This window comes from Dioscorea cayenensis, chromosome 2 (assembly GCF_009730915.1).
Source record: "Dioscorea cayenensis subsp. rotundata cultivar TDr96_F1 chromosome 2, TDr96_F1_v2_PseudoChromosome.rev07_lg8_w22 25.fasta, whole genome shotgun sequence".
NCBI lineage: Eukaryota > Viridiplantae > Streptophyta > Magnoliopsida > Dioscoreales > Dioscoreaceae > Dioscorea > Dioscorea cayenensis.
In genome coordinates this window covers 6,787,842-6,799,563 of record NC_052472.1, presented here as the reverse complement: position 1 = coordinate 6,799,563, position 11,722 = coordinate 6,787,842, and the positions used below count along the sequence as shown (strand labels likewise).

At 34.4% G+C, this 11,722-nt stretch overlaps 1 pseudogene; it reads left to right on the top strand.

Annotated features, from left to right (window-relative positions):
• The first annotated feature begins 690 nt into the window (after positions 1–690).
• Positions 691–10,737, top strand: LOC120272200 (annotated as a pseudogene).
• The last annotated feature ends 985 nt before the right edge of the window (positions 10,738–11,722 follow it).

Genomic DNA, 11,722 nt, shown 5'->3' with positions numbered 1-11,722 from the left:
CTGGCACGTGTGCCGCCTCCGCGACCACGAGCGCTACCACGCTGGCGGGTTACCAATAGCTAGGGACCGTAGTCGGAATCAATGGGGGAACGGGTCGTAGAATTAGTGGTTTCCGACTAGGGACGATCCGGAACGGGGTCAGAGATGTCCATGGTCCGGTCGCCTCCACCCGATACCAAGGTAGGGCCGGGCTCAGTATACCCTACTGGGCGAGTTCAGTCAAGCTTACCGGCACCGGATGTTGCAGACCTGGAGCAAGAACTACTGCCATGACCCACCATTCCACAGGTATAGCAAAATGTTAGCAGCCGCTCGTACATCACCACCACAAACACTTTATTCATATCATCGCCGATCCAAAATCCACGACAGAGGTGCTTGGATAAATCGATTTCTACGCACACCCGTGCATACTTAGATCGGCTCGTAGAAACGGTGAAATCATCAACTTTGTGGAGGATACCAAACTGGCTCACAATGGTCTCTAGGGTTTTGTTTAACACTTGAAAACTCGCAACTGTTTTATTATTAAAATAGATAAACAAGTTTCAATACTAAAAGTACAAACACTTTATTATATAATTTATAAATTAAAGAGATCCACAGAGCTGTTTCACATTAGGCTAACTTAATAGATAAAGTATTCTCTGCCATACGGTGCATCGGGTGTTCAAAACCACCCAATACGTAATGAGTAAAGGTACATTATACACGAAGGTGAGAGTCCTCTCTTGCACAAGGTGTCATAAAAGGTGCTCATTGTAGTAATGGGCTTGCAGCACAATTCCTGTGCTGTCAGATAAGGGCACACAGACGAAAGATTACTTTTTGAGTGTGCGTATATTGTTGACTATTACACTTGTCACATTTGTCATAAAAAAAATACTGAGCTATAACAACCATTTGCTTGGCCTCAAAAGAAATTAAAAAATCCCCACTCTTTTAGGACATTCGGTTGTTGTGGGTGCTGCACTCCAGTGAATTCCAACGCAACTTGTAGCCTTGAATTGGGTATATCTTCTTCAAATACAAATATTTAAGTTATCATGTAAGATTGCTTTAATAACTTTTCTTCTAACTACTAGTATGATCACTTGATGAAGCCAAGCTCCACTTGTTATAGGAACATCTCAATTTTATAGAGACGAAAAAATAAAAAAGAAAAAAGAAAACTGGGAAGCATGTTTAGCTTAAATTCAGAAAGTAATAAAAGAAGAAAGAAGAAAATGGATAATAGAGACGATCGCATAAGTTGAGTCATGCTAAAAAGGGTGGCAGTAAATGGGACTAATCTGACTTCAACTGTCACCTTCTATTGTTTTTATTTATTTATTTATTTATTGACAAAGGTGATAAGTGGTGCCCCACAAAGCAAAGGTGTTGTCAAAAGAACATGTAGGTATGGTGGTGTAACAGTTATAATGGCTTATCGAACTCAAATGATTTACCATATGGAGCAAGCTAATACATGGGCCAATGATGACTTACCACATGCGCCCAAAATAATAAATCATTTACAACAATCCCACAATGGGAAATCCCCTTACTTTGCAACCAGAAGATAAACAAAGTGTTAGAGACCTAATAATACCAAAGAATATATATACCAAAGTACTGTTCACGCACTATTTATTAGGCTTTTTATACTATATATAAAATACTGTTCATTAACTATTCACTAAGTTTTAGGGTAGGTCCCATGTGGGAGGAGGCGTAGTCTCCATACCTCTAAAGTTGCAGGGTGGGAATTTAATATTGTGATTATGATTTATGATATATCATCCTGGCACATGTAGTAGGTTTTCATTGGCCCGCATATTAGCTCATCACATATTATAAATCTTTAGGTGGTCGTTAAACCAGTATAATTAGTGCACCTTTGTATCATCGTGTCCCTTTAATAGCGCTTGTTGCTTTGTCAAAAACAAAAAAAAAACAAAAAACAAAAACAAAAAACAAAAACGTACAAAAACAAAAAAGGTACATTGTCCACTAAAATTCCTAATTCATGGATGAATGTGTGCCAAGTTACTTGTCCATATAGCAAAAAAAAAAACAAAAATCAACCTAATCATTCACAATTTTTTTTTAAAAAAATATATAGATAGAGTACTGCATGTGATTAGGGTGAATCAATACTATTTATACCCAGGAGAGTGAGTTTCCACCAAATATTTTTGGCTAGAGTTAGAGGAATTGCTCCAAGACAAGGAATGCATTTTTCCGGTAGAATAACATAATTTTTTAAAATAAATTTTAATACAGATTAAATGAAATAATTTTAAATGAAATTATTTGTATAGATGGTGAGATATGGATTTTTTTTTATTATTATGAAAAAGTTTTCTCCAAAATTTAACTCATATATAAACATATATATTTTCATAAATATTATTATTTATTTTCATGTAAAAATAAAATTTATTATTCTCATTTTATCTCCACCATAAAGACTTTCAGTTTAATTTTCTCAGACATGATTGTGTTTTCTTGACATACCTTTATTTTGATGATAATAATCATAAAATTTGCATTCTTATGCCAATATGCTCAAGGTCAGCAGATGTTAAGTAAAAAATGACTCGCATGAGAGAAGTTGAAATATTTAACTTTGTATAAAAAAAAGTCAAAAGTTCAATTTCTCTATTAATATAAAATTGAGACATAAATAAATAAATAGTGCATATGTGGTGGTCTGTCCACTTAAAAAAAAAATGACAAACTTGGATAAGAAAAACGAAACCATTGGCCCAATGCTTTGGTAAAAATTTCTGACATTTCAATTTATTATTTTATGTTTATTGTACATTTTTTCTTCTTCATTTTTAAAACATGTTATGACTTGCCAAATTAGAGGTGTCGACCACCCACTAAAAAGCTTGCACTAATATGCTAGCCTCGACTTGGTGAGCCCCAACAAGCCCTTGTGGTCCCAGCGAGCTAACATAAGCTCCGAGGAGAGGGCCATTGAGCTTGCCCAGCTAGCAAGGCAACCTCGACCGCAATGATCATTAGCTAGGCCCCACATGGTTTCTCAGGGTTAGGCAAGGTTTGTCCAGTCTCTAGGTGCACCTCAGTAACAAACAGCTAAGTAGGGCATATTGGGGTTGGGTGAACTCCCCTGGCCACTAGGAACTTCTTGGTGACCGGGGTTGAGCTCACCTCAACCCTAGGAAAAACCTCACGTGTCTCTTAAAGGAAAAAGGCAAGCCCATTGGCAGCAATGTGTTCTCACGAATCCAAGCGTGGTAAGGTGTGGCTGTCCGTGATTAGATTAAGCTCATCCGGCCCAAATGAGCTTCTTTAAAATCGGCTTGGTACGAGACAAGCTTTCCAGTGAAGAATTGGATGATAGAAGGGTGATTGGTAAAAACATAATTTTAAAAAATAATTAATTTTTTTAAAAAGTTTAAATTATCAGGGACTAAAGTAATTAAATTTTCAAAGGATTAGATTGTTATGTGCAAGATTCATTGGGATTTTTTTGAGTCTTTTCTTTAAAAAGGAAAAAAAGGAGGGGAAGGACGGGAAAAACAGAGGTTTCTACCAACTAGAAAGGTGTGGGATATCACCTTTGCCATAAAAAAATAATAATAATAATAAAATAAATAAATAAATAAATAAATTCGTATGATGGAAAATGCTAATCCTAGAACCCACAGCTATAGACTGACATATGATAAGGGATCACTACCCACGAATGGAATTAAATTTGATTAACTAGTTAGTACCCATAATATAATAATTTAAATTAATTTTCATAGACAATTAACAACTTAATATTCTCAATCAAGAGATAAATAGCCTCTTTTTGGGATAATGAGGGCAAGAATCACATACCAAACCTATTTATGTCTTAATCACTCTGCCATTGTATTGTGATTATAGCAACATAAATAGTTCTCAGACTTTATAATTATGATAAACATGAAAATTACAAAACTTAAATATAACAGGGGAAACCAAAAGATGGAATCAGTTAGCGGCTCAAAGTCAAATATACAGATCACATATGCAATGGTAAAGTAATATTTCAATTACTTAAATGCATATTTTTCAAAAAGTAAAGTTCAATTAAAAATGTCTTTCTTTCTTTTTGTTTTTTAGAAAGATAAAGATTCTAATTAATGGACATGTTGTTAGAGTGGGGAAAGTAACATGACAAAAGCCAAATGGAACTTAGTGTATTCCAAATGGAGAAGAAATAATTGCATTGAAGTTGTAATTAAACTAAATTTTTTATAGTGAATTTTGAGAAAGTTGCTTTATTACATTTTAGATTCTCTAAATATGCAAAATAGGCTTCAAGAAGAATGTGAGGAAATAAAGAAACTATTTTATCTTCTCCTTTACCACTTTTGCGTATTTTGCTCTTGCTATATAAAAAAAAAGTCAAGCTATTCACTTGGTTTAGGCCTTAAAAAAAAATAACATTTAAGTTTTAAGAAAATAGTTAAATTCTAATAGAAGCTGAAGCTGGAAAGAAATGTGGAAATAATTTAGACAGTGAAGTTGCGAGGCTTATTGAAATCACAAAAACAACAACAACAACAGGAAGATTAGGAGATTCAAACTCAATGTGTCACTATTAAGAAGCAAACCATGGGAATAAAGAAAATTTCAACTGTTTTTGCACATTTGGCAAATACTAGAGTAATTCTTGCATTTGCCCTAATTGGAGGTCCATCATGTGGTCCAACATCAAGTGCATCAACTAGTCATGTGAAAAAAATTTTACAAGTCTTGAATAGTTAGCAGTGTTTCATATTATTATCATTATATCATTATAAAAATTTGGTACTAAATTGATTTATTCTATTAATATTTGTTTTAGTAGGATACAATTCAATAGCATAGAACTTCCTTTGGAAAATTACTTGAGAGAGTAGTTCAGGATAATTATATGTTTTATAATTTTGTTTTGGGATATTAAAAATTCTAATTGTCTTAATTAACATTTGAATATTACACATTTTGGTAATTTTATTTATTTATATATAGTATTAATCAGTTTTATTTGCTTTGTGATATTGCCTCTAAAAATGTGCATTTTTTAACAAAATTTTCTTATAATATAATTCTCATTTCTGCAATAAATGATATTTATGACAACATTGGTAATTTTATTGTGATGATGATAAACACACCAATGACTAATTTTTTATATTTAATGGTCAGCAATATAAATAGCATGAGTGACAAAAGAAAAAAATCATGGCATCTTCAATTATTTTAATATTTATGTTGTTGTCACAAAAATTTAAACTATTGTTACAACTTTATTCATCACTATTTTGTAGTATTTAGTGTTGAAATCATTATCACAAGTTGGTATATATAGCATTAATAAAAAAAAAAAGAGCCACTATTTAAAGTTAAAGCACCAACATTCTTTGCTCTTTCAAGGCAGGAAGAATCACATTGTGTCTATATGTTGCAAATGTAGGAAATGTAATTGGTTACACACAACATATCACGAAGTGGAAGCATGTGCTTCATCTTCTCTTTTTTAAGACAGGATGAAAGAGCACCTCATGATGACCGTCGAACACAGGTGTTATTGGACTCCACTTGAAGACAATCGCTCGACTAACACAACGGTGAGGTTTCAAGTCTAGGGCATTGGGAGAACTATTGAGGGAGAGGGAGTGAGTAAGATAGAGAGATGATGTGTTATCCTATGTGGCGAGGTAATGTGCCATGTGTATAAGTCATTAACGTGGCACATTCCACGCCAGCGGGTGACGTGGACTATGAGCATCAATGTAGATATTCCGACATCGACATCACCGAGAACTTACTAGAAAGGCCCAATTACCCCGCTGGTAAAATGAAATCAAAATTTAGTATCAACTTTTATATAAATTGAAAGCTAGTTACAAATTGAAATATGAGAAAAGTTTGGAACCCACTCAAAAACTTTACCCTCAATCTTGGATATAGTGAACATTCTTTAACTCCAACTATTCTCTCAAAAGAACTAACCCTTCTTTCAAAGCCATTGCTTGATTGTCATTTGGTAGCCTTATCATACATCCAGTTATTATTCAAATCAGATAAACATTTTAAACTACCAATTATCACTACAAGAAAAAATGCTATTTGCGACACATAAATTTGCAACACAAATTGCAACAATATGTGACCAAAAACAAAAAACGTTGCAAAAAGAACCAAATTGCGTTGCAAAAAAATTATCATCTAAAAATGTCGCAAAATATGTCGCGACATTTTCCGACCTAGCATGTAATTGGTTTGCGACACAGATTGTGACATATTATTTGCAACGATCTATTGACGTCGCAAAATATGTCGCAAAGTTTAATAATAAAAAACTTATATTTCTCTTGGTCAATAATAATAATAATAATAATAATAATATCATGAAAATATCTCACCCCGTACATCTAGATTTCGAAAAGCCAGATCTTGAGGCACGTGTACGGTTAGGATCGTCTGGGTTTCTTTCTTTCTTTCTCTCCAAGCAGCTCAGCACCTTCTTTAACTAGCTAGGGTTTTTCCATTCCTCTGGTGTCAAACTCTCCAAGCTCCACAAATGGCGGCAGCGGTGGTGGCGGAAGCCAAGAAGCGGTCTCTTTCCTCATGAACGTGGTGCACCTCGCCTTCGGCCTCGGCGCTGGTGCTACTCTTCTTAACTTCTCCCTCTACACCGTCGACGGCGGGCAGCGTGCCGTCCTCTTCAATCGATTCCGCGGCATACTCGACCAAACTGTCTGCGAGGGTACCCATTTCTTGATCCCATGGCTCCAGAAACCCTAGATCTTCGACATCCGCACTCGGCCTCATACCTTCACTTCCAACTCCGGGACGAAGGATCTCCAGATGGTGAACCTCAAACTCTGGCTCTTGTCCCACCCTGACGTCCCTTACCTTTCGACGATCTTCAAGTCTCTGGGGACGGAGTATGACAAGAAGGTCATTCCCTCCATCGGGAATGAGGTCCTCAAGCGTCGCACATCGCGTCAACTCCTCGCCTCGCTCACGCCTGCATGCGTGCTCATCCGCCGTGCTTGCGACTTTTAACATCGTCGTCGGACGATGTAGACATCACCCATTTGTCCTACTGCGCTGAGTTCTCCTTTGCCGTTGAGAAGAAGCAGGTAGCTCAGCCGGAGGCGGAGCAGTCCAAGTTCCTTGTAGCCAAGGCCGAGCAGGAGCGCAGGGCTGCGGTTATACGCGCGGAGGTTGAGAGCGAGGCTGCCAAGCTCATCTATGAAGCAACGGCAGCCACTGGAATGGGTTTCCTTGAAGACATGACTGGTATTCATTAATTGCTCAAGAAATCTCTATATTTTCTGATAATTAGTGTGTATGTCTTTATTAGAAATATAATAATTTTATATCTAATTAATGGTTTATGCAGTTGAGGATTAGTAGGATGAAATCTTCATTTGTGTGTGTGTGTGTGTGTGTATGTGAATTAGACTTGAAACCGTAGAAGAATGAGATGTGAACATGCAGTACTAGTATGTATTCAATTTGTCTTTAATTGTTTAATTGTTTATTTTATTAACAGAAAGTAAGATCATGACAAGCTAGTTAGCTGGATCTACATATCTTTAGAATGAGTTGCGATATGTATCTATTTATTGTAATGATTTTCACAGGAAAATTAATGTGTGACTTGATCACGTGTAATAATTTGATTGTTCAAATTACCTGGTTTTCAAGGTGGTTGAATGAGATGTGAACAAGTAGAAGGGCCGAGTTGTATATATGTGCCTCATGGCATCACTAATTCTAGTATTATAAATTAAGCTCAACACTACAAATTTGTTATACCTTTATAATTGTCATATGTATATGCTTGCTGGTTGATAAACATATCTTTAATGGCAAATATGTGGCTTTATTATTACTCAACTTTCAACTTGAAATGATTGTTGTTGTTGAGGAATTCATTGGAGAAGGTCATGGCTTTTGTTTTTTTAATTTTTTTTCTGTGAGTTGTGCTGAAACTCTCATTATTTCTAGAGTTGAATTAAGTCCCATCTATTCTTACATTTTTTTTTCAGGAATAAATGTTTTTTTGCAGGAACCCATCTATTCTTATTTCTCTATATAGTTAATGTAAGTTTTTCCAAGAGGAATTAATACAAGTGTCAGAAAATAGAGTGGAGCATGCCCTAATTCTATATACATTATACACACACACACACACACACATATATATAGAAGGAGCAATCTCTCTATCTATACTAATTAAGTCTTTTATGAAGCTTTAGGTGGGAATGTTGTTTTCTTTTCTACAGCAATATCACAGCTATCTTTCTGTGTTTTTTCTACAATAATGTGACTAGTGCCCTTATAATGTGTGTGTATCTGATAATTGTGATTTTTAATGATATGCATCTTTTTTGGTGGCACAGAAACATAGGAGGATGAAATCTTGAATTACAATTAAAAGCACCAAAGGAATGAAATGTGAGGCATGCATGAGTTGATATATATATATATATACGACTCATTGCATTTTAAATCTTTCAGGTATCTAGTCAATTTTGAATTATTTATTTAATCTATTGTCTGATTTAAAATTAAGCTCATCACTTGTTGTCATATCTTTAAAATTGTGCTATATGAATCTGTTCACTGTACAATTGGTTTCCATATGTGAGAGGGTGACTAACCATATTTGTATGCCAAATATATGTGACTTTCTTATCAAGAAATGGTTTTCTTCTTCCTGATTTCTTTAATTTACATGGTGAGTTGAGCTTAAATCTTGATGATCTCGTTGTGCTTGTCACAACTTAATTAATTTAAACCATGAGCATTGGAGATTGACAGAATAGTACATCCAGTCTTTAATAGTTCAATTTCCTTACTTATTTTTTCCAGAACAATAATGCGTGATAGTTTATTATGAGTTAATAACATGTGTCTCTCTTCTATATATATGTATATACCACTACCACTCCAAGGAAGCTTTGTTTTTTCTCTTTGAAACTAATGTTATAGAATATATATATATATATATATATATATATATATATATATATATATGTTTTTTATTTATACATGTGCTGATCAAAATATCTCTTGTTAATAATGAATATGTCTATTTGATATTGAGCAACAGGTTTAAGTGGTGGATGTGATATATGTTGTAACTATGTAAGTGCTAATTGTGGAGGAAGCAGGGTATGTTGCCTCTCCCCCATGCCATCCACATTACTTGAAGAAAAGAACAAAAAGCCTTTCTCTAGATGGACAGAGGAAACAAGTATGATATTAAGATCATGAAGTTTTTTCATGTTGTTTTAATTTTGAGAGGAGTGGTTGTATGGATATTTTATTGGAATTATTTTGATATTGTAGTGCTTGCAAGTGTTAGAGAAGATATCGAAGAGGCAACCTGTGGCCTGCTTGCAAGTAGGGGTGGTCATGCCGGTGCTGAATTAGGTTGATTTCTTATCCACAACTATTAAAGTGAGGATTGTGTTTAGTATTTAAGTTTTTAGTGATAGAAAAAGTATGTGGAGTTTATTTATGTTTTGTTATTTTGAATTCTCATATTTTATGCTATAATAATCTGCTCCTTCCTCCAAACATTTGCATGATGCATGAAAGTATTACTAGTGCGCACATCCTAAAGTATTGAGACTGTGTAATAACATTGATGCATGAAAGTATGTGAGCTAGCTTCTTTCTATAGTGAATTACTAGTGCGCACATCCTAAAGTATTGAGACTGTGTAATTAAGAAGAGAATTAATAAACTATAATAAGTGTTCATTTACACATACTTTATTGAGTTACAGATAATAATCACATGGATTAATATGAGATATAGTTCCCAACATCACAATGAGATGAGTTATAAATATTATAGCATCAACTAAACACAACAACCCTACTAATGTAGTGCCTTTATATATATATATATATACAAGGTAATTATATATGCTGCTTAGAAACGGCCTCTCCATGTTTTTTGTGTGAGCAAGCAAGCTGTCTTGAGGAGGAGAGGAAGATGATGCATGCTTTGATATGGACTTGGTAATGGTGGATTAATGCCATGACCACTCATTTCTTCTTATTTGCCATGCATGTGAAAGATGTATACCTGTTTTGCTGTAACAGCTTATAGAGACTGTTGCTATGTGTTTGATTAAAATAACAAAGTGCTTTAGTAAATCTCCCGCACTCTTGGATGAATTTTGCTAACGTAGAATTATTAACCATGTTTAAAGTTTGTAGCCTTGGATGGTTGGAAGACACTTGGCCAGTCTACTTATAATTAACGTACACTATTTGGATTGAATGCTACTGTGCTATTTCTTCTCCATTGTTGCTCTTTGCTAGATGATTACTAACTCTGTTTTATTGCTTACCATCAGGGGTTGATTGGGCTTCTCACCAAGCTTACTGCTAACTCAATGGTCGCATTCAAGACACTCTTTGAGTTGAATATAGTTCAAGACACTCAATTGTAGCTATTTATCCAATGGTAGATATCCTTTTGGAGGACAATGTGGTTCGTAACATGAGTAATGATTTTCTTATTGAACGGAAAAGGTTCCAAACATTCTCTAATATTTCTTTGTCAGAAGCAGGCCAAACTTTGAAGGATATGCTATTGACATTGTTAGTAAGAAAACTGCACATAACATTGATTGGACTATTACATTTTGTATTGGTTTGTTGTATTAGATGTTTGGATTATTATATTTTATATTCAATTGTTGTTCAGGATACTTATAAATCAGAATGATTATTTTACAATATATTATAAAAGTTGTTGTTGAACATTGTAAATTAGGTTTTTAAACAGGTTTGTAAAAAAATGTTTCAAAATTATTGTATATAATTACAAACCGTGTCCCAGCTTTTTTTTGTTATGAAATTAATTTGAGATATAATTTGTGACAAAAAAATGAGTTACAAAATGTCTCATAAAGTTGCAATATAATTTGCAACACAATTTGCGACAATAGAAATGTATCGCAAGGTTTGTTACAAAAAGTTTCACACAATTGCAACACAATTTGCGACACAGAAACTGTGTCGCAAAAAATGTCACATATTGTTGCAAATTAAATTGCAAATATTGTATCAGAAAACCTATGAATTGCGATGAAATTTGCAACATTTTCGTTTTGTATCGCAAAATTTGCGACACATTTTTTAAAAATGTTACAAAAATTTGCGACATCTGAAACGCGACACATTGTATTATGTTGCAGATTGTGTTGCAAATTGTGATTTGTGATACAGTTTGAATTTTTTTTGTCGCAAATAACGTTTTTTGTTGTAGTGTATATGGTGGGAAGTGTCTATATCAACTATTCAGTTCAAATTATGCTTACCAGTTAACTCTTTATTAGTATTTGCTTTGTATGAGTTCAATAGATTTAGAAGCGAAACCCACTAAGTGCCACTCATTAATCCAAATGCTGTGTGATCCCCTTCCATAGACATTGGCGATGAGGAAGGCTAACCAACTATTTAAGCATAATTGGTCGTAGGTGCAATGCTATGTCCACGTCCTAAATTTTTTCCCCTTACCCATGTCATGATCTATGTTGAGTTCCTTTGAGGTGATCAACTGACCAATTAGGATATCCAATAAGGTAAAAGTAGTTTTCAGTGACATGTCCGCCATGGTTGCAATTCCAATACAGCCCAAATTTATCCTTTGCTTTGGTTCTAGATCTCCTATTTCTTGTATTGGCTTGAACCATAAAGCTCATTGGCTC